Source organism: Calidris pugnax, unplaced genomic scaffold, assembly GCF_001431845.1.
Source record: "Calidris pugnax isolate Ruff unplaced genomic scaffold, ASM143184v1 scaffold25, whole genome shotgun sequence".
Lineage (NCBI taxonomy): Eukaryota > Metazoa > Chordata > Aves > Charadriiformes > Scolopacidae > Calidris > Calidris pugnax.
Window position 1 is genome coordinate 8,568,692 of NW_015090805.1, and position 18,903 is coordinate 8,587,594.

Here is an 18,903-nt window from a genome sequence, read left to right on the forward strand (position 1 = left end):
AGGTGGTTTATATCAGTCTTGGGTCTGGCTCTCAGTCTTTACACAAGCCTCCCTGTGATTTTAACCAAATATGGCATGTGGCACGTGGCACATTGCAAGTTTTTCCATTGAGATTTCACACTATCCATTGTTGCCAAATCAGGAAGGCTCCATCCAGCTTAATCATCCCATTGGTGCTGAGCTGCTCCACAGACAAAACTGTTAATTAATAGGAACTTGGCCTCTAAAAGTAGGACAGTGCATTATCAGAACCCTCCACCTTCATTTATGATTTTAAAAAAAAACAAACAGTGAATTCTAGCAAGCCATTGGAATTGCCATCCTTCTTCCAAGGAAAAAGTTACTATCATAAATAACAAAAAAGCAACCAACACAGAGCAATATTGCATGCTCCTGTCAAGTGCAGAATTAACAGAAGATATCATTATGCTTGCATTATACCTATCAAACTCAGGAAAACATGAGGATCTGAAACAGAAATAATAAACAGATAGGCCAAATCAGCCAGAGGCACATACAGGCATGGCGTACCGTGGAGGGATTTTTCAGGGTTTAGTGACAGAAGACATTTGGATTCAGAAACATTTGCCAGGGGCCATCACTTGCTGTGAAAGCTGAGACCATAACGTCTTTCAGTTCTCTTTCGAGGCAGCCTGGTGTGTGTGTGGCCGAGCAAGTCTAACACAAGTTAATGAAACAAGTCACAGCATTTTATAATCTCTACAATCCATGAAATGATTTTTCCAGCATATCCTTCGGTGTTGTATTATTGCTAAATGGACTCTTATATACTAGGATGGATCTGGACCTACTGCATCATCATTTATGAAGACAAGCAGGTTCATCTGATTGTAGGAATTTTTACTGTATGAATGCCGGTTTAATAAATGCCTGTTGGTTGATAAAAAAAAAAAAAACCACAAACCAAGGAGATGGGGCAGAGGAACGGCTCGGTCTTTCATCTGCTGTGAAGGTTATTGTGGGACATCGGAGGAGCCACGGGTGCCGAGCCGTGTGACGTGACAGCCTGCAGAGCCTCTGACAAATGGGCTTTGACAAGAGCAATTGACAAAAGCAAGAGCCGGTGCCTGAATTTTAAGGACTCTCTTCTTTTTTTTTTCTTCTTTTTTTCTTGCTTTCAGGAAGGCTGTTGTCAGGCAGCTGTTTGATGCAAAGCAGACTGATACATTACGCAGTCCCTGTGGGGATCTGAGGGAGATGAACACAGGATCTAGCCCACCCTCTGGCTACCCGTTTTCACCACCTCACACACAGGGTGCCCCGTGGCCCCTACCCAGCCTCCTGCCTCGCTCCAGTGCTGGTGGGTCATCTCCCACCTCCAAGGGGCCCGTGAGGAGAGCTACATGCATTGCACGAACAAACAGGCCCTGCCTGATTTCCCCACGGTACCTGACGGGAAATTCCCTCTAAGCATCTGTAAAACTAATTTAGGCTTTTCCTCCTAACCCCCACATAAAATGCTCCTTTCTGCAGGGCCTGCGAAAATAGGCACAACTTCTGGGTGAGGAGAAGACAGTTTATGACACTAACCAAAATTAACTCCTTGTTACCTTCTGCTTCCTCCATTTGTTTGCTGTAGGTTGCAGGATCCTTGGGAGAGGAACCGTCTTCATTGTGGGTATTTGCACAGCACTTAGCATAAATTCCTCGCTGGTCCTTGAAGAAGTCTTCCAGGCATTCCAGCTACCCACATAATATATTAAAACAACAAGTAGCTCTCACAGAGATTTAGCTGGGGTAGGCATGGATTGTTCATTCCTCTAAAATCCCATTCTTTTTGTTTCCTTCCAAATATTTATACAAACAGTATTTTCATTTCAGGCTCTTTCCCACACCTTGTGGGATCTTCCCAAAGAAAAGTACCTGGGATCCTGCTGATCCTGGTTAACAGATACGTGCACGTGGAGGACACACACCCTGAACTTCATCTGTGCCTCAAGAGCTCTATAAAACCCTACCCCTGCCTCTGTTTTCCCAGCAGATATTTATCCTCTCTCTCTGTTTTCACAGCAGACTCAAGCAACGAGCTTGGAAGGCAGTCAACACTTGTGGGCTACGCCAGCTTTAGGGTTGTTTTACACACATGGCTCTGTACAGAGGAAAAACTAGTCTTTTCCTTTCATTTCAGTGGTTTCACCTTAAAATAGAATTTATAGCTTTGTCTTGAAAAATTAACAGCATAAAACTTCATATCCAGTTGGTGACTGATATACATTTCAGTCAAAATACTAGAAATACAGGATGAGAAGGGGCAGGCTGGGCCAAGGTGCCCAGACCCTGAATGGCACGGACAACCAAACTCTACCTGAGAGTTCAGAAAGGCAGACAGAGAGTTCAACCTTCACGTGGGAGTGCACTCAGCACCCATGAAAAAAATGAACATCAGGAGTAAAAAAATCCCAAAGCCATCTGAGTGTGCCACAGGGAAAAAAAAAAAGGAGTCAGAGAGAAAACCAAGCCCTTAGTAAAGCTGGAGAGACAAAGAAAGCCTGGAGGTGTAGTTGGTGAGAAAGGAAGGGAATTGTGGGCTGCAACGAGGGCTTGGCTGTGCGGCATCTAGGCTGTGTCTGGAGGGCCTTGCACGAAGCTTGTCCATCAATTATCATTAGAGTCAGGGTTAGGTTTTGGGTTTAGAAAGGCTGACAGAAAAAGCCTGGAGGTGGCGTTAGAGCATGAATGGAAAGGGAAGTGTGAGTTGACAGGAGAGGTTGACTAAAAGATATTTTTCAACTTGGGCAAAGCCCTTGTCTGGAGTTTGATCATCAGTTAGGACTATGTTTGAGAGAGGGATACTTTTCATATGAGTTAAATCTGGAGGGCCATGTCCAAAGGCTGTCCCTCAAGTAAGGTTAGGGGAAGGGCTAGGGTCAAGGAAGGTAGGCAGCCTGGAATTGCTGTTGACCTGAGGATGGAAAAGGACTGCTCAGAGGAAGTGTGATACCAAAAGAGCTTGATTGTGAGTTATTTTTCAATTTGGGCAATGTCTAGGGCACCTTGTCCAAATGTTGATCATCAGTAAGTGTTAGGTTTGGGTGAAGAAAGGGAGATGGCTGGAGGTGGGTGGAGAAGGCATCTGTGAAAGTGAAGTATGGGCAGCCAAGAGAGCTTGGCTCCAAGGTATTTCTTTATTTGGGCTGCAGAAAATGGTAGTGTAGGCTTGGGGCTATTTTTTCTGTTTAACCTCCTCCTAGGGTCCCAAATATAAATTTGTTCCTGTGAGTTGCACAGAGCTCTTATCTGCATTGCAGGGCTGGTTTGAAAATAACCATTGTGTCTCTTGGTCATGATTTGGGAGTGAAGGTGTGGGAGTTTTATTATCACAGATTAGCTCAACTGTGAAGTTTTAAACAATTCTGTCCAAGATCAGCTCATTCCACCTCCCTCCTGCTACACAGCCCCTGCATCCAACCTCTTTGCAGGGCTATTTGTCTGCTTCTGTCCCTTCTGACAGCTCACGGGAAAGATCAGGGGCTGGGCATGGCCCATGGGGCACATGGTCATGGGGTCCCAGCATACTACTGCTGCTGGGGAGAAGCCTCTCTGGAAAGAATGCTTCAGGAACCTTGCAAGAAAGTGTTTTCCCAGCTGCAGCTTGAGAGATGGCCTCTTCCCCATCACACTCTCTGGGCCATGTGGAGCGTGAGGTGCACTGGTGTGCAATGAAACTGGAAGCTCAAGAATCAGGAGAGCTGCTGGGAGAAGTGACTGCTGTACCTCACCAAATTAATTGACTTACTGCTGCCATCCTCTCCATGGGGACAAGTCCCGGAAGCTTAGGGAAGAAAGAGAGGATGCGGTTCTGTTTGCAGCTGCTCCCTGCTATCACCTGCAGAGGAGCAGCACAGGGGATGTTTCCAAGTTCCCTGAGCAGAACTAGCATTACCCATCCATCTGGCAGGTCCACCTTTTGGAAGGAGTTAATCATATCCAGAGCTCCCAGACTCCCCTGCAAGCCAGGCTCAAGCATAACATGAAGCCTCAGAGCAGCGCCTACACTGTAAGTGCCGTGAGGCTTCCAACAGGGTTTTCCTTAGCTGGCTTTAACCCACTCCACTGCTCCTAATACCCCTGCTTACCCAGGGTGTGCAGTCACCTAAAAAAGTGCCAGTTCACGTTTTTGGGGTTTTGGTGGGTTGTTTTTTCCCCCCATGGAAAGGGAAAACAGTACAGTAAATTATATGTTAACCTTAAATTCATGTCTATAACAAATGTTTTGCTGGACTGGGGCAAATGTAGAATTCTTCTTAGCTAGTCAGTGGCAGCCTTACCTCAATTAGGAGGATATAGCAGTCCAGTAGGATCTATTTTACTGACATGCCCTGAGGTTTTAAATTGTTGTGGTCTTCTACATAATTTGAATGAAAACTGCAAAGCTGCCATGTGGCTCCTGCACTTCAGTTCCTTTGGGGCTATGTCCTCCTCTGCTGAAACAAGTGAGAGAGAGAGATAGGAAAAACAGCAGAAAAGAGTCATTAAAACACTTAGCACCTACCACAAGTGCAATTTGCATCTCAGCTGTATTGTGGAAAGATTAGCTAAATTTTCCCAATGACAGTCAGAGATAAATGAGATGTGTCCCCATTTTACACATGAAAAAAAGGAAATAAAGATTGTAAAAGCCTGCTTTTCATGCCTGGCCCAGTATTCCTCTTAGATACAGTGGGAGGTGCTGGGTTTGTGCCTTTGGAAGCACCATAGGAAACACCTGGTGGGATATATGTCCAACCCAGACCCCCCGAGGGAACGATGACTCAGAGTAAAACTGCTCCTGTAGGCATCCCTGCTGCGTTTCCACCCTGCTGTCCTCGCCAGACTGCATCAGCTCGTCAAGAAATTGCAGGCTGCTCCTCATTATCATGGAAACTCTGTTCTTCAATCGCAAATCAGAAATGCTATTTTCCTACAGGCGCTAGAATTTAGGCTCACTTGTGTTTCCCTCACGATCTCTAATGGGAAACAATGACAGAAAAAATTATGCCTGACTCATGCCTTTACTGATTCATGGCTGAGGAGCCCCAGCATTGGGAAGAGCCGTGCAGATAGTCAGGGAGAGCTGTTATTTGGTGGGTTGAGGAACATTTGCATTTCTCTTCACACAGCCTCTTGGCATTTCACAGTCTGTGGTGTGGTTAAGTGTCTAACACAAAGCCGTGAGGGGCAACCTAGAAGCCCTTCACCCCGAAGTCACACAGTTGCTGTCAGTGAGGAGCCTCGGATTCTTCCTGGTCAGAGTATCTTGGGAGAAAAGGGTGCTCAGCACAATTTGTTGTCACAACTCAGCAAGCAAAGGCCAGCAAGTTAGTCCCATCTTACGTGAAGCTTTCAGCCTTATCACAACACTTCTGTTCCCATGTGTAAGAGGACAGGAAAGTGCCAGATGCGTAGGACTTGCCCTATACCTCAAGCAAAAGCAACCTTGTTTTGGGGGCAGCTCAAGAGCTTAGCAGATACCAACTCATGCATAGCAAGGAGGGGTTGTACCAGACTAGGGGCTCAGGGAGCCTGTGCCCTAGGCTGCTGATGAAGGAGTCACAGCCCAAAATCACAGTCCACCCAGGGCCACCACGGGGTTCACAATGTGGTTCCATCCTATACTGCAGGCATCCTATGTCCAGCTGGTCCCAGTACTTTCTTCTTGTTCACACAACCCCAAAAACAGGACAGCTTGGCACACACATTTGCTCTGCCCTTCAGAATCCATGGTAAGCTACGCTTCAGGGCCAGAAGAACTTGTAATCTAAACAGGATGAGAAATACAAACAAGACAGGAGAATGTCCCCTCAGGAGAGAGGCACATGGGGGTGATTGATGAGAGGAGGGGGGAGGGATTGATTGGAAAGAAAGGTTTTATGGCAATCATTGGCCTAATAGAACTAAAATAGGACAATTTCTTATTCTGAAATCTGTCAGTGCTGCTTTGGGTGACCTTTGGCAAATCAATTCATCTCTGTCTGTGCCTCTGGTAAATGGGAATAATACAGCCTCGCTGTCTGGAGAACCCTTGGTAGTTCTCAGATGAAAGATGCTTTATTGGTACCAGTATCATCCTTTATTGTCATTAGCATGATAACAGATCTATCACCTAGCAACAGAGCAGCAACTCTCCCCGCTCTGGTTGTCCATGTATTTTTCTTCAATTTTGTCTCTCTAGCAGTCTGCTTTTCATTTGGAGAGACTTTACAGCCTGTGGCTGTTCGTCTTCCCTTAACGGTGCCTGCTACAGACAAGCACAGCTGCTATGTCCCAAGTCTCCCCCACGTCCTTTCATTACCCCATTTTACCTCTTCCCGAGCCTTGCTGTACACGGGAGTGGTGAGACAGTAGCACTATCAGCTGACACAACAAACAACATTTGCTTCTCTTAGCTAGGGCGCCTCAGCAGAAGTCTTGAACTTTAAAATATAACCTAAAACTTTATGTGAAACTTAAAATATAGTTATTTATCAGATTTGCACAAATTACAGAAAAAAAAATATTAAAAATGACAATCAGGAAACTTTCTAAAATCTTGCAGCAGCAACCATTTTCACAGACATTCCAGGCATCACTTTTTAGGACAGCGATACGCATACATAAATAGCACCAACCACTGAAGACCAGCGGTTCCTTAGACACGTGATAGGAGCAGCCCTTCCACCCTCAAGTGGTACATAGACCAACCGAAACCACTAACACCGCTAGCATGGAGAGAGGAGTAAAGGGAAAGACAAAGAAATAGAAAAAGCATTGTGCTTCCTTATCCAAGAGAAGCCATTCCTAATACTTATTGTTTGTTTAAGCTAGTTAGGGAAATAGTTTTGCTAGGTAAGGAAAGAGTTAAAAAAAGAAACCACCCGCAACCAAAATCTCTGGTGCTTGAGCCTGGGTCAGAACCTGAATCCAAGATCAGTTCTGCCAGCTCATTACTGTGGCAAGCCATACATTACCTTACCTCTGCTGAGTTCAGCGAGGCATCACTGATGTCCTTTAGCTAGAATACGTCAGGCTAAAAATACTTTTATTTATTTTTCTACTTTATTTCTCTTTTTTTGAAGTGCCCATCTCTCTGATTTGAGGGAGGATAACCCTGTAGCCTAAAACATGAAACCACACCAGTTCTGCTTGTACTGCAAGATACTTCAAGGACTGGTATCCTATTACCCTTTGGGGGTGAGAGGTCTTGTAGAATTAGCTTCTCTCCTTGGGATTGACTGCTATAAAACAGCACCGTCCCCTGGGTCATCAGTCTGACACTTCACAGGAGGATAAGGTGCCAGCGGGGTGTTTATTGCCCAGCACACCCCATGCTGTTCCCTGGGGTTGTTGCTGTAAGGCAGTGATTGCTGGCATTATGTGCATACACAGCCCCTTTCCAGGGGAAGGGACAGGAGGGGGTCTGGGTTTCAGATGTTTTTGGGCGCCAGTGCTGTGCGAGAAACCCACCCTTTCTGCCTCAGAAGATGCCTATCAGGAGGAGCACAGATGTTCACTCATGGAGCTGATGCATTCATCATCATTAGGTTTCCTTTTAGAGAATAGGACCGTTTCCATTTAGAAATGGCCCTTTTAGGACCATTGCTTTTTCCATAGCATTTGTGCTTTTTGAGTGAGTTTTTTGTGCACGTTTCTTTCTTAAAGAAACTTTGGTCTCATGTGTGAATAGAAATTATGGGTTTGATGTCTCAACTGGCTGTGAGGATCCATTTCCCCAACCTTGACTTCCTCCAGTTTCTGCAAGTTGCTGCTCAAAGAAACTTTTCTGAGACCTGGCAACCTTTTCCCCTTTTTCTGTTCCCAAAGTGAGAAAAAACCAAACCCTGGAAGACAGCTAAATGCGGAATAAACAAAAACTTCTTCCCTCCGCCTCTTCCCAGTGCCCTCTGTTCAAGCACGGCAGCTTTGGAAGGGCTCCTCAACTGGAAGACAGGCTATTTTTGTACTGCTTATGCAGCAGCACATCGAGGAATAAAGGTGGAATAAAGCCACAGGAGACCAGGCCCCTTGAATAGGAGGCCAAGTGCGCTTGACTCAACATTGCTAAAGAAGCAGATTTTACTAGAAGCTGCAACTTCTCCGAAGATCTATGCGGGGGTGCTCAGCTGCCTGCCTCAGTCAGCAGAGACAGGTCGGCTCCTTCCCAGGGCAAACGCAGATCATTCAGTCGTGCTCCTCCATCGGCTGACTCAGAGATGGAGCCTGTCTCTCCCCATTGACTGGGGAGGAAGCTTCGCTGCCTGATTTTGTGAGCTCACTGCAGTGCAGGAACGCCTCACTGCAGGAGTTATGAATGTCTCCCTCAGTGCAGAAGATATGAATGTCTCCCACAGCCTGTGCTGGTCAACATCAGCACGTGTGTCTGGGTTATGGGCCTGATGAGCAACAGAGAAGGCATTAGATTTGATCTTATCTCCCTTTCCATGGCTGTCAGAAGCAGGTCTCTCCCCCGCTGGAAAAAAACAGGTCCCTAGGATGCATTTTACAGCCCAAAAGTTACTTGCTCCCTGAGGGACAGCTTATACAATAAACTTAGACTAGGGACAAATACAGAGAAGCACAAGAATCCTTGTGCACAAGGATTTTTAGAACCTGAATAGAAAAAGAAAAAAAAAGAAAAAAAAAGAAAAAGAAAAAGAAAAGCCCTTGATGCTTGCCAGGGATTTGAGGACTGAGATGACAAACTTAACAGCCAGCTGGAGCAGCTGGTTGCATTTTAAAGGGGGCAGGCAGGGGGGAGGGACAGTACTGCAGGGCAAGAAGAGTAACTGCATGAGCAAAGGGAGTAATTAAGCCAAGCCTCCCACAGATCAGTCCCCTGGCTGGGGCCTGGGGAGCTCGTGGAGGACACGGGCTCTGATTGAAGCTTTCCCATGGCTGCGGTGGTCACAGCACCTACATCCATCACGGCACCTACGTCCTGAGCAGGCACTCCAGTTTCTGTTGCGAGCTGAGTGCAGCCTGCAGCCTGTCCTCTGTGGGAGTACGAGCTCTACCTTCTCTACCTCCCTGTGTATTTTCATTAATCTTCTAGGAACAAGTGACTTCTGCCACTGCTGCATCCTTGTGAACTGCAGCTGAGCTTAGCCAACAGTGCAGAAATGACCGTGGAAGACAGACATACACACTGAGGGACACAACTTAAATTTCACAAACCTGCCTAATCCCACTTTCCTTGTGTGTGTATCAGGTAACAGACACTCACCTGTGAATTATATATTCATGTACAATAATATTCATGTATAGTAAATACACAGGAATACATGACTGTAACCCTGAAGTTAAATTACCAGTCATTAAAAAAATATTGTAACCCTAATGACTCAGTAGCTCTTTAAAACTCTGAAGGCACAGCAGGCACTCCAATGCATCAATTACTTTTTTTTTTTCCCAAAGATGAAAAAAACCACGCACACGGCTGTATCATGTTTCCAGGTCAGCACCTGGGCCTAAGCAGCGCTGTCACCATGGTGCTGTCTGTGACTTGAGACCGAGAATGACAAGGATAATTGCCAGCAGTTGGCCTTTCTAGTCCCTAATCACCTGAGCACAAATTACAAACCACAATGGTTTTAAGAAACCGACTTTTAAGATTTCATTTAACGTGCCTAAAAGGATTTGAGGTAAGGATGCTCAGTGTAAAATGCTTGTAAAAATTGTTTCCAGGGTGTCAGCATCCCTTTAAATAGGCTGAGTCTGATCCTCTCTGACTGCCATATAATCCTATCCTTCTAACATGGGATGCACAGGTCACTAATCGGTTTTCTAATCTAGCTGGGAGTTAGAGATTTGGTGTCTTCATTCAAAGAGGATTGCAGGTAACTGAATAAAGATGAGACATGACTCCCTGAAGATGACACTGTCCATGCAAGCTGCTCTCTTGGCAACCACAGTTCGAAAAGCAGAAAATATCCAGAGAAAAGGAGAAGCTGGAAAGAGGAGCAGTTGCCTGAGCACGCAGATGCTACACTCTCCCAGAATGCATCTGCAAAGACAGAAAACGTGGAGGATATTTGTTTTATGGCATCCTTTCTTCCCTGTAATGTATGACCATCCTTAAATCATTCTCACAAGAAGTTTACCCAAGTATCCCACAGAACAGGTGGTGAACAGGCTCAGGTGGATGCCACATCCCTGTTTCCTGGAGGGATCGTTCAGCACAAGCCTCAGCAAGCGCTGTGAGGACTTTCAATCTCTGGTGCTGTCAGCCTGTGCCTTCTCATCACTTCTGCATTTGGATCAGGGGTGGTAGGCAGGGAAGCATCATCTTCCATGAAATCATTCCTTTGGGTTACAGAGAGAATTCTCCATCTCCACCTCGGCCCCGTGCTGCTGCCTGAGCGAGCACCTTCCACAGACCTGGAGAGACTGAGGAGCTGCAGCAGTACCACAGAGCAGGTCCACTGAATCAGATGTGTCTCTCCCCTTTCATTGCAAGCAAGGAGGCCGCCTGCTTCTGCATCTGATTTCCCCTGCCAAGTCACGATGCCCTGTCTGAGAAGGTACAATTAATCACTATGGAGACTGTTGCAAAGTCACCAATTTGGGCTTAGTGTTTCAGCTGAGCGCTAAGCAACAGGTGTTGGGTGGCTTTTTAGAAAGAGTGGGTTTTTTCCCACTGGTGTGCAGTGCCTGAAAGCAAAGAGAGGTTTTTCTCTCCCAGCTAACCGTAAGTGTGCAGGTCAGGTGCTCAGGTGGGATTTTCCCAAGCAGGAAAGTCCATATGACATGGATCAAACCCCTGTCACTGGTGACCATGGGCCAGCAAATGTGCCCTTGTGGCCAAGAAGGCCAATGGCATCCTGGGGTGCACCAGGAAGAGTGTGACCAGCAGGTCAAGAGAGGTTATCCTAATCTGGAGTACTGTGTGCTGTTCTGGGCTCCCCAGTTCAAGACGGACAGGGAACTGCTGGAGAGGGTAGAGCAGAGGGCTACAAAGATGATTAGGGGCCTGGAACATCTCTCTTACGAGGAAAGGCTGAGGGACTTGGACTTTTTTAGTCTGGAGGAGAGAAGGCTGAGGGCAGATCTGATCAATGCCTTTAAATATTTAAAGAGTTGGTGTCAAGAGGATGGGGCTGGTCTTTTTTCAGTGGTGCGCAGTGACAGGACAAGAGGTAATGGGCACAAACTTGAACATAAGAAGTTCCATCTAAACACAAGGAGGAACTTGTTTACTTTGAGGGTGGCAGAGCACTGGAACAGGCTGCCCAGAGAGGTGGTGGAGTCTCCATCTCTGGAGACATTCAAAACCCGCCTGGACACATTCCTGTGTGACCTGCTTTGGGTGGCACTGTATTGGCAGGGGGGTTGGACAAGATGATCTCCAGAGGTCCCTTCCAACCCCATATCATTTTGTGATTCTGTGAATTGGGGCTCATTGATCAGAGGAACAATCATATTTAGACTTGTTTGGAGGGTCTCCCATTCTTCATGCTATGGAGGGTGTTAATCCCACAGAAAACTCTGCGATGGCTTGCTCAAGGGGTCATCTCAAAAGGCAGAGAAATAGGAGAAACCTGGAGCTGCAGGTATGCAGGGTCGCATGGTGGGTCTATGGGGGAGGGTGCTCCCAATCAGGACTGCAGCAGAGGCCAGATAGCTGTAACAGCTTAGGAACACAAAACCTGCTGAGTGAAAGGTTGTGCCTTCAGCAGCTGCGGCACGTCTGGGTGTGCAGCCCCTGGGGAGCAGCATGTCCTCCCCGGTCCCAGCACACAGTCTGAAATGCAAGGACCCAGAAAAAAACCTGGGCTGGGCGCAGGGAAGGGAGCATTTTGCTGTCAGTTACAGGCACAGTAAGTCTGTTACACGCTCTAATCACAGCCCCAGGCCATCTGCCAGCCCAGCTCCTCACTCGGGTGCTCCAGGAGCAGGAGCATCTCTCATCGCCCTACCTATTGCTGCAGGTGTGGTGGTCAGATGCTGCTCTGCCAAGCCCTGCATGAACATGTCTTGGAGCTAGGACTAGCAGATACCTTGGACACATGAGTCCTTTCCTGGTGTCTTGGCACGGGCAAACTGGGGGACTGCACTCAGCTGTAGGTAGTTTAAAGCATCCTGGAGAGCAGACCTAAATATGTCATCTTTTCCGTTTGGAAAAGAGAGCACAGCTCCGAGAAAAAAAGAAAGTTCTGAGCATCTATGGGATTTGCCAGATCAGAGACAAACTGCATTAAAGCACTGGCAAGTCCTTGCTGAATTTGCGCAGACGGCCCTGCCCCATCCCTGCCCCCTCAGCAAGTCCGCGTGACACCGGACCTGGAGGAGAAGGGGAACAACAACCGTGGCTAACGACTGCACAGATTTATGCATCAAATGCTCTGCGCGTTTCAGCAGCCTTGGAGGAGCTGAATCTACAGCCTGACAGGCACTCTGTGAAACAGCGGTGATGAATAACTGCATCCAGAGGCGCCCCAGGACAGCAAGGCAAGCATTTTTTAACCAGGTGCTGCTGATGCAAAGCCATCAGCGCAGCTCCACATGAAACTCCCAGTGCAGCTTCATATCCTCACCGCTTTGCCGGGAAAGAACAGGGGGGGTCACATCCAGACACATCCATGGATGAAATATTTAAATGAAATGCTGTGAAAAGGGGCCCTTGGGGTATGGTAATATATTGTCCTTGTAAGGCACAAACAACCCAGCCCTACTTTGAGGCTCTGCTTCACCCTGGTTCCATTACTGTAGACGTACAGCAAAGACGGCTGATGTAGACCCCGAGTAATTGTCCCCTTTCCCTTACCCAGTGGTTTCTTGACAAGACAGACAGACTGAAATACCTGTCCACAGTGCCATTTTGGCTTTGAGGTGTACTGAATACTTCCCAAAGGAGATGCTGCAGAGCCCACCCTCTCCTGCTTCCATTCAAAGGCACCTAAACCCTTACGGACACACATGAATCCATGGGATTTAAATCAGCTCTGCTAGGCCTGAAACAGTCTCCAGGTAGCCCTGCCTGGTGGGGACCATCCATTTCAGCTCCTCCACCCTTCAGAGGTTGCACCAACTCCTGAAACTGCAATGGAGATACTGCAACCGAACTGAGCGTTGTGGAGCAAGTACTGAAAGGTTTGCCTGTTCAGCAGAGAAACCCAAACCACAGCTGCTAGAAAGGATAAGGCACGCTTTTAAAAGCATCAGTTCCAGCAATTTTCCAAGCTCAGGAAGGAGAAAGATTAGAACTGGTTTCAGTTTTGGGAAAAGCACCAGATAAATTCTCATTTTACCTACATCCATGTTCTCAGACTGGGGCCGTATGTCACTGGTGCTGTGGTAGCCCCAAAAGACCAAGGGGCTTTGCACTGCTAAATATCTCTTCAAAATAAAGAAGTTAGGCAGTCATCAAAACTGGCCTAACAGAGGTCTGAGACAGGGAGAGCCACTGGTGAGGCAGGAGTTGTCTTTAATGCTGCAGTCAGCAAGGCCCCCATGGTTTCCCCTATTTCTGTGCAGTTTCTACTCATTCTGAAAACGTTTATTTTCTGAGGTTGCGCTGCTTCATTATGAGGAAAAAATAAATAAACAATAATTATTTAGCCCTATTTCTGCACACAAAATTCTCTTAGCTACAGAGCATCATCCAGGACACATTATTTTGCCAGCTTTATATTCTTATATGCTTTCACTGCCTAAGCATCAACGTCATTTCGTCTGGGGCTTTGTACCCAGCCATCTAGCCTGGCTGCAGTGTCGCCTCTGGGAGAGTCTTGAGGCTGCAAAAAATTTAATAGCAGATTAAAACTTTCAGATTTGCCTGTGAGAGATTCGGGCCAGAAGCGTTGGTGACCTGTCACAGTTATCACTGCACGCTGACGGGGCACGGCCCTGTTCCTGGCAACTGCAACGCCGCCTTTGCCCAACCTTGCTGTGTCCTTGCTCTCCCACACAGGAGAAATAGAGATTTTCCTGCCTCTGGGGCTGTGGATGTAAAAAGGTTGAGCAGGTTTTGCTACAAAAGGCTGAGGCAGACCCTTTGCTGAAGCAAGCACTTGCAGATTGGTGGGCTTTATCATCTGAAATTTACCTTCACATTTAAACGAAGAAACAGGCCTTTGACTTCTGTTTCTGAGTCATCAGGGAAAGCTCCAACCTGGGAGCGGAGCATCTGAGGGTGCAGTTCTGCGGGACTTTGGACTGGTCGCAGGGGCTGCCCTGGCTGGTTAGATGACACCCCCCACCCCATCCATGTTCTCCCATCCCCTCTCAGATGTGAGAATGTATATGGGCTCGGGGGAGCTGAAAACCAACCCAGCAAATAAGTCAATTATTTCTCAGCTTGATCACCTCCTGACGCTGCTCCTTGTTAAGCGTCAGAAAAGCAGCCCCAGGGTGGGAGAGGGCAGAAACAGGTCAGGAAAGCTGGAGGAGGGTGGTGGACACCAGAAGAAAGGGGTGGATGGTTCAGCCGCAGCCTTAGTTTTGCGAGGTTCCAGCTGCGGGAGAGTTGCCCCTCACCTACCCCTTGTCTTCCCTCTGCATGCCCTCTGGTTTCATTTGTCTGACTTAATAATTAGCGTGGTGACTCTCGGAGAAGGCAACACATAACTGTCCTTGCTGAGATGGTTTCTGCCATGCTGCTGCTCCATGTAACCGTGAGCAGAGGCGTGGGACGTACCCATGAACACCAGTACGTAGCAGAGTAGAGGATAAAGTTAGATTTTCTCTCCTAACATACAAAACAAGCCCAAATGAAGGAGCTCTACCCTGCTCTGTGCTAATAAAGCAAGCATCCAGCCGTACTTTCAGAGCCACAGATTTTATCCTGAGGTCATTTGCGCTCAGCTATAAATGAAATCTTCCCTCCTGTCCCTTCTGGACGCCCATGTCTGAGACAAATGTCACTTAATAACTTTTCCTTTGGCATTTCCCAGGCTCCATTTGCCTCCAGTTCCCGCGAGGCAGCACTGATGGGCTCTACATCCCAGTTCAGCCCAGCTGAGCTGCTCGCACGCCCCATGCATGCCCAGTGCCAGTTGCTGTGCACCACTCGCTGCTATTGGCATCAGCTGGCAGAAGCAGCACCTTCCCACCTAGGAGACACCTTCCTTTGCACACCCCAAGTCACGCTGACCTCAGTGGCCTAAGATGCTGCTGTGTTTTAGAATCATAGAACTGTTTTGGTTGGAAGAGACCTTTAAGATCATCAAGTCCCACCGCTAACTTAGCACTGCCAAGTTACCACTACACCATGTCCCTCAGCACTACATCTACTCATTGATTCCCATCAAACCTGCAAATCACACTCGCCAAAGGGTATCGCATGTGTCACCTTGATTGTGGGCTTAGGCCAGTAACTAGTAGGAAGAAACCCTCTACAGGTAAAACATGAGGTGTACAGAGAGAAGGGGAAGTACCATTAACTGCTCCACAGGAATGATGCAGTTTGGTGTCCTCTCCCAAGGCCGAGATGCAGGCCCAGGGCTTGGGGGGAAATGATAAATACTGGCCAATGGAAGCTGCTGAAAAGCATGCAGGAAACCTGCTTACTCCAAGGACTATTTTAGTTGTGGCAAAGAGCAGGAAAGTCCCATCAAAGAGCATACCTCCTGGGCTTCTGCCATCAGCCTGCTTCCCCCAGCCAGGTCTCCTCCACCTTCCCCCTTGCTGTCAGCCAGTTCCCGGAGCCAACACCTGAAGGACCCAATCCAAAGGCCACCTTCTGCTGTGGCCACCTGCTAGCCAGGTCTCTTCCACCTTCCCCCTTGCTGTTAGCCAGTTCCCAGAGCCAACACCTGAAGGACCCAGCTCAAAGGCCACCTTCTGCTGTGGCCACCTGCTGACTGAGAGGATGGAGGCTTGTTCTCTCTCCCTTCTCTCCTCTTCAAAGGTGCTTGACAAAACAGCTGTGCACATTAAAATGTTGGCTGCAACACCCGTGACGCCGTCATTTTCATAAATAAAGGCTGGTTTTGTAACTTGCAATTTTGCTGCCTGCTTAAGTAACCAAATAAGAAGGTTTGTGTTGTGCGTGGTTGTTAAGAAGGTAAGCCTTAAACTCATCAGTAAAAAAGCCTGAAGTTTTTATCAATAGCCCTGGGGTTCAATGTAAAATCTAATTAATCCATAAACCGTCACAAATTGGTGGCCTCTGCGGGGACTGGAGAGTTAAGCACTGATTTAAGACATTTTCTGTTCGGGTTGCTAACTCCTCCATTCAGAAGCCATGCTGTGAAAATGGACTTTTTCACCCCTCTAAAATTGTTTTGCACGAACGTTTTACTTAATTGCTCTTTGGAAAGTGATAATCAATAAATGTGAGAGAGGAGCTTTTGCTGGGGCAGTTACAAGTGCCCCGATTAATATGTTAGGGCAGAAGATCCTCCCAGTTTTACAGACACCGTCTCTGGGAGGGGGTTCTGCTCCGTGTTACATGGTTTCCCATTTCCCCCCTCCCAAACTGTGATAGTGGCCTTTTGCAGGATGAGCTCCAAGGCCTGAAGTGCTTCGTGGAGGACTTCCCACTGATGCTGCTGGGGGCTGATCATACACAGCAAGATCATGTCACAAACTTGTCCTATCTTTCACAACCTTCAGCAGCTCCGTGTCCCACCCTCAGCTTTCACTTAGCTGTTGCAGGGGGGTCACTCTGCCACTGCCCCCCAAAATCCCTCGCTTTTGCAGTGCCGAGGTCTTCAGGGAATTGAGCTGCTAAGACAACCCAGCCTCCTCGCAGAAATTTGCTCAGGGCCATTTTTCAAAGACTTCCAATCTGGTCTGAGGTGGGTGGCTCTCATGGGGATGGACAGATGACTTCCCAGCACAAAGGCCTCCTGCAGACACTTTGACGGCTTTCTGGGGAAGGGTTTGTACTGGAGACAGAAGCTGCAAGAGCTTGTGAACCTGGCAATTGCAAATCTGTAACCTGCCCCCAAGCCCTGTCCTCTGAAGTGCCAGAAACATTTTTGCTGAATTAAAACAGCGTTTTAGAAGTGGAGCCACCAAAAAAACCCGTAATTTCAAGTGGCTGATGTGTTGGCGTGGTAGACGGAGGAATCTCAGGCCGCTGGGTTGCCCAATAGCAGGGGACATGGATGTGGGCTTTGCTGCACGAGCACCCAGGTAATTTCTGCTGCTGGGTAAATGCCTTGCACACTGGGTATCAGTAGGTGTCAGATGCTCCCCTCAACAACACTCAGGTCAACGTCGGGTGAAAAAGATATTTTTGGTGTGGATCCCAAATCTATCCATCCCTCTGCAAGTCTCCTGAACAGTGCCTGAGCCCTCCTGGCTGCTTTCAACCAAAGGAGGTCTCTGAAATCCAGTGTTTTCACAGATTTCATGAGGATTGGTGACTGGGTAGGGAAAAAGATCAGCTCAGTGGGATGCACTGGAAACATGAGTCCAAGCCCACACATGGGCAAATCCAAAACAAATTGTCTGGGGACGGGCAGAGATGCGAGGAAAAAACCTCATTTGATCCAACAGCCATCCCTACGTTATCAGCACAGGACAACACTTCTGTTTTCTTCTGTGAAACAGAAAGAGGGAAGCTATTTTAAAACAAAGCCTCTGATAGCTTTTCTTGTCTTTGTTTTAGATTGAGCGTATCTTTTCCAGTTGTAGTAGATACAACAAATTGAGGTGTTTTTTTTACATTTATAGGTAGAAGAGTGCTATTCATACAAACATTAATAAATATATCTCAAAAATGCAGTAGTCCTGCTTTCAGATATTAACCAAAATCTTAAAACAAGTTTAGAACCTTACACTTAATCGATAAGCTTCTTCTCATTTCTTCTCTCCTGGGCTTTTCACTGCCTAGTTTTGAAAAACTCCTGGTTTTTCATCAGCAGACAGCAGAGATGCTCAGGTGAACTCCAAATCCTACTCTAGGCTCTACCCTTACACCCTTTGTTTCTAACAACAGCTAATTGCCTGTACCTAAAAAAAAAAAAAAAAGAAAGCATCATATCTCGGGCTTCTTTCGCTAATAAATATTGAAAGGACTCAAAATGATTTCACCTGTCCTCCCCCTACATACATCTGCAACCCATCTTTCTGAAAGACAATTACAGGCAATGCAAACCTGTAAAACACATGCTAATGCAGAGGGCTTAGGAATCAGTGCTCAAGTGGCTCCCTTGACGGAAAACCTGCTGCAAACAAGCCACTCACTCACTTCTGAGGGAGCACGTTTCTCTCCATGAGAAGCGATGACGTGAAGTTGAACCCTCTCCCAGCGTTTCCCCCCCGGCTATTCCTGCTGGAGACCTCCTCCGATGCACACCAGTCGCACAACCAGGGGGCAGGGAGCCTGCTGAGGGACCACGGAGTCACACCTAGTAATGAATTTGCCACACGGCCGTCTTTCTGCACGTGTGTGATTTGTAGCCCTCGACTCCACAGAGCCATGGTAACTTTTTAATAGGAAAAACAGGCCCCGGTGCTGTACCTGGCAGTTTTGCTGTGCTCTGGGGAAGCCGTGTGGAGTAGGAAACAGAAGAGAAAATTGACTGTTTGTGACCACCGAATATTAAAAAAGCAGGGAAGAACCAGGGAAATGCTAAACGACTGCACCCAGCAACAGTGTCCCTGAAATTTCGGGTCACTCCTTGATAAGCAAGGCCTTTATGAGCTTGGGGTGCTTCCAACAGTAAAGTTTCTAGCTTAATTACAATAGAGCAAATAAAAGAGTCGCCTTCCTCTTGGGTAGGAGGTTTTTGTCACACCAGCTACAGAGGGAGTGTATCCCTTACCACGAGCAGCAGCCCCAGACCCAGCAACACACCCAGTTTGCCGGCCAGCCTCACGCTCTGCCCAGTAGAAGTCCAGCAAAGCTATATGGACCACTGAGTCCTTCTCCCCTCTCCCTTCCCTTCTTCCATAGGTTCACCACAGCCACGCTGCCGCCCCGGGCAGATTTGTGCCGGGCTGTCTCCGGGGAGAGGCTAACAAACCATCTTACTG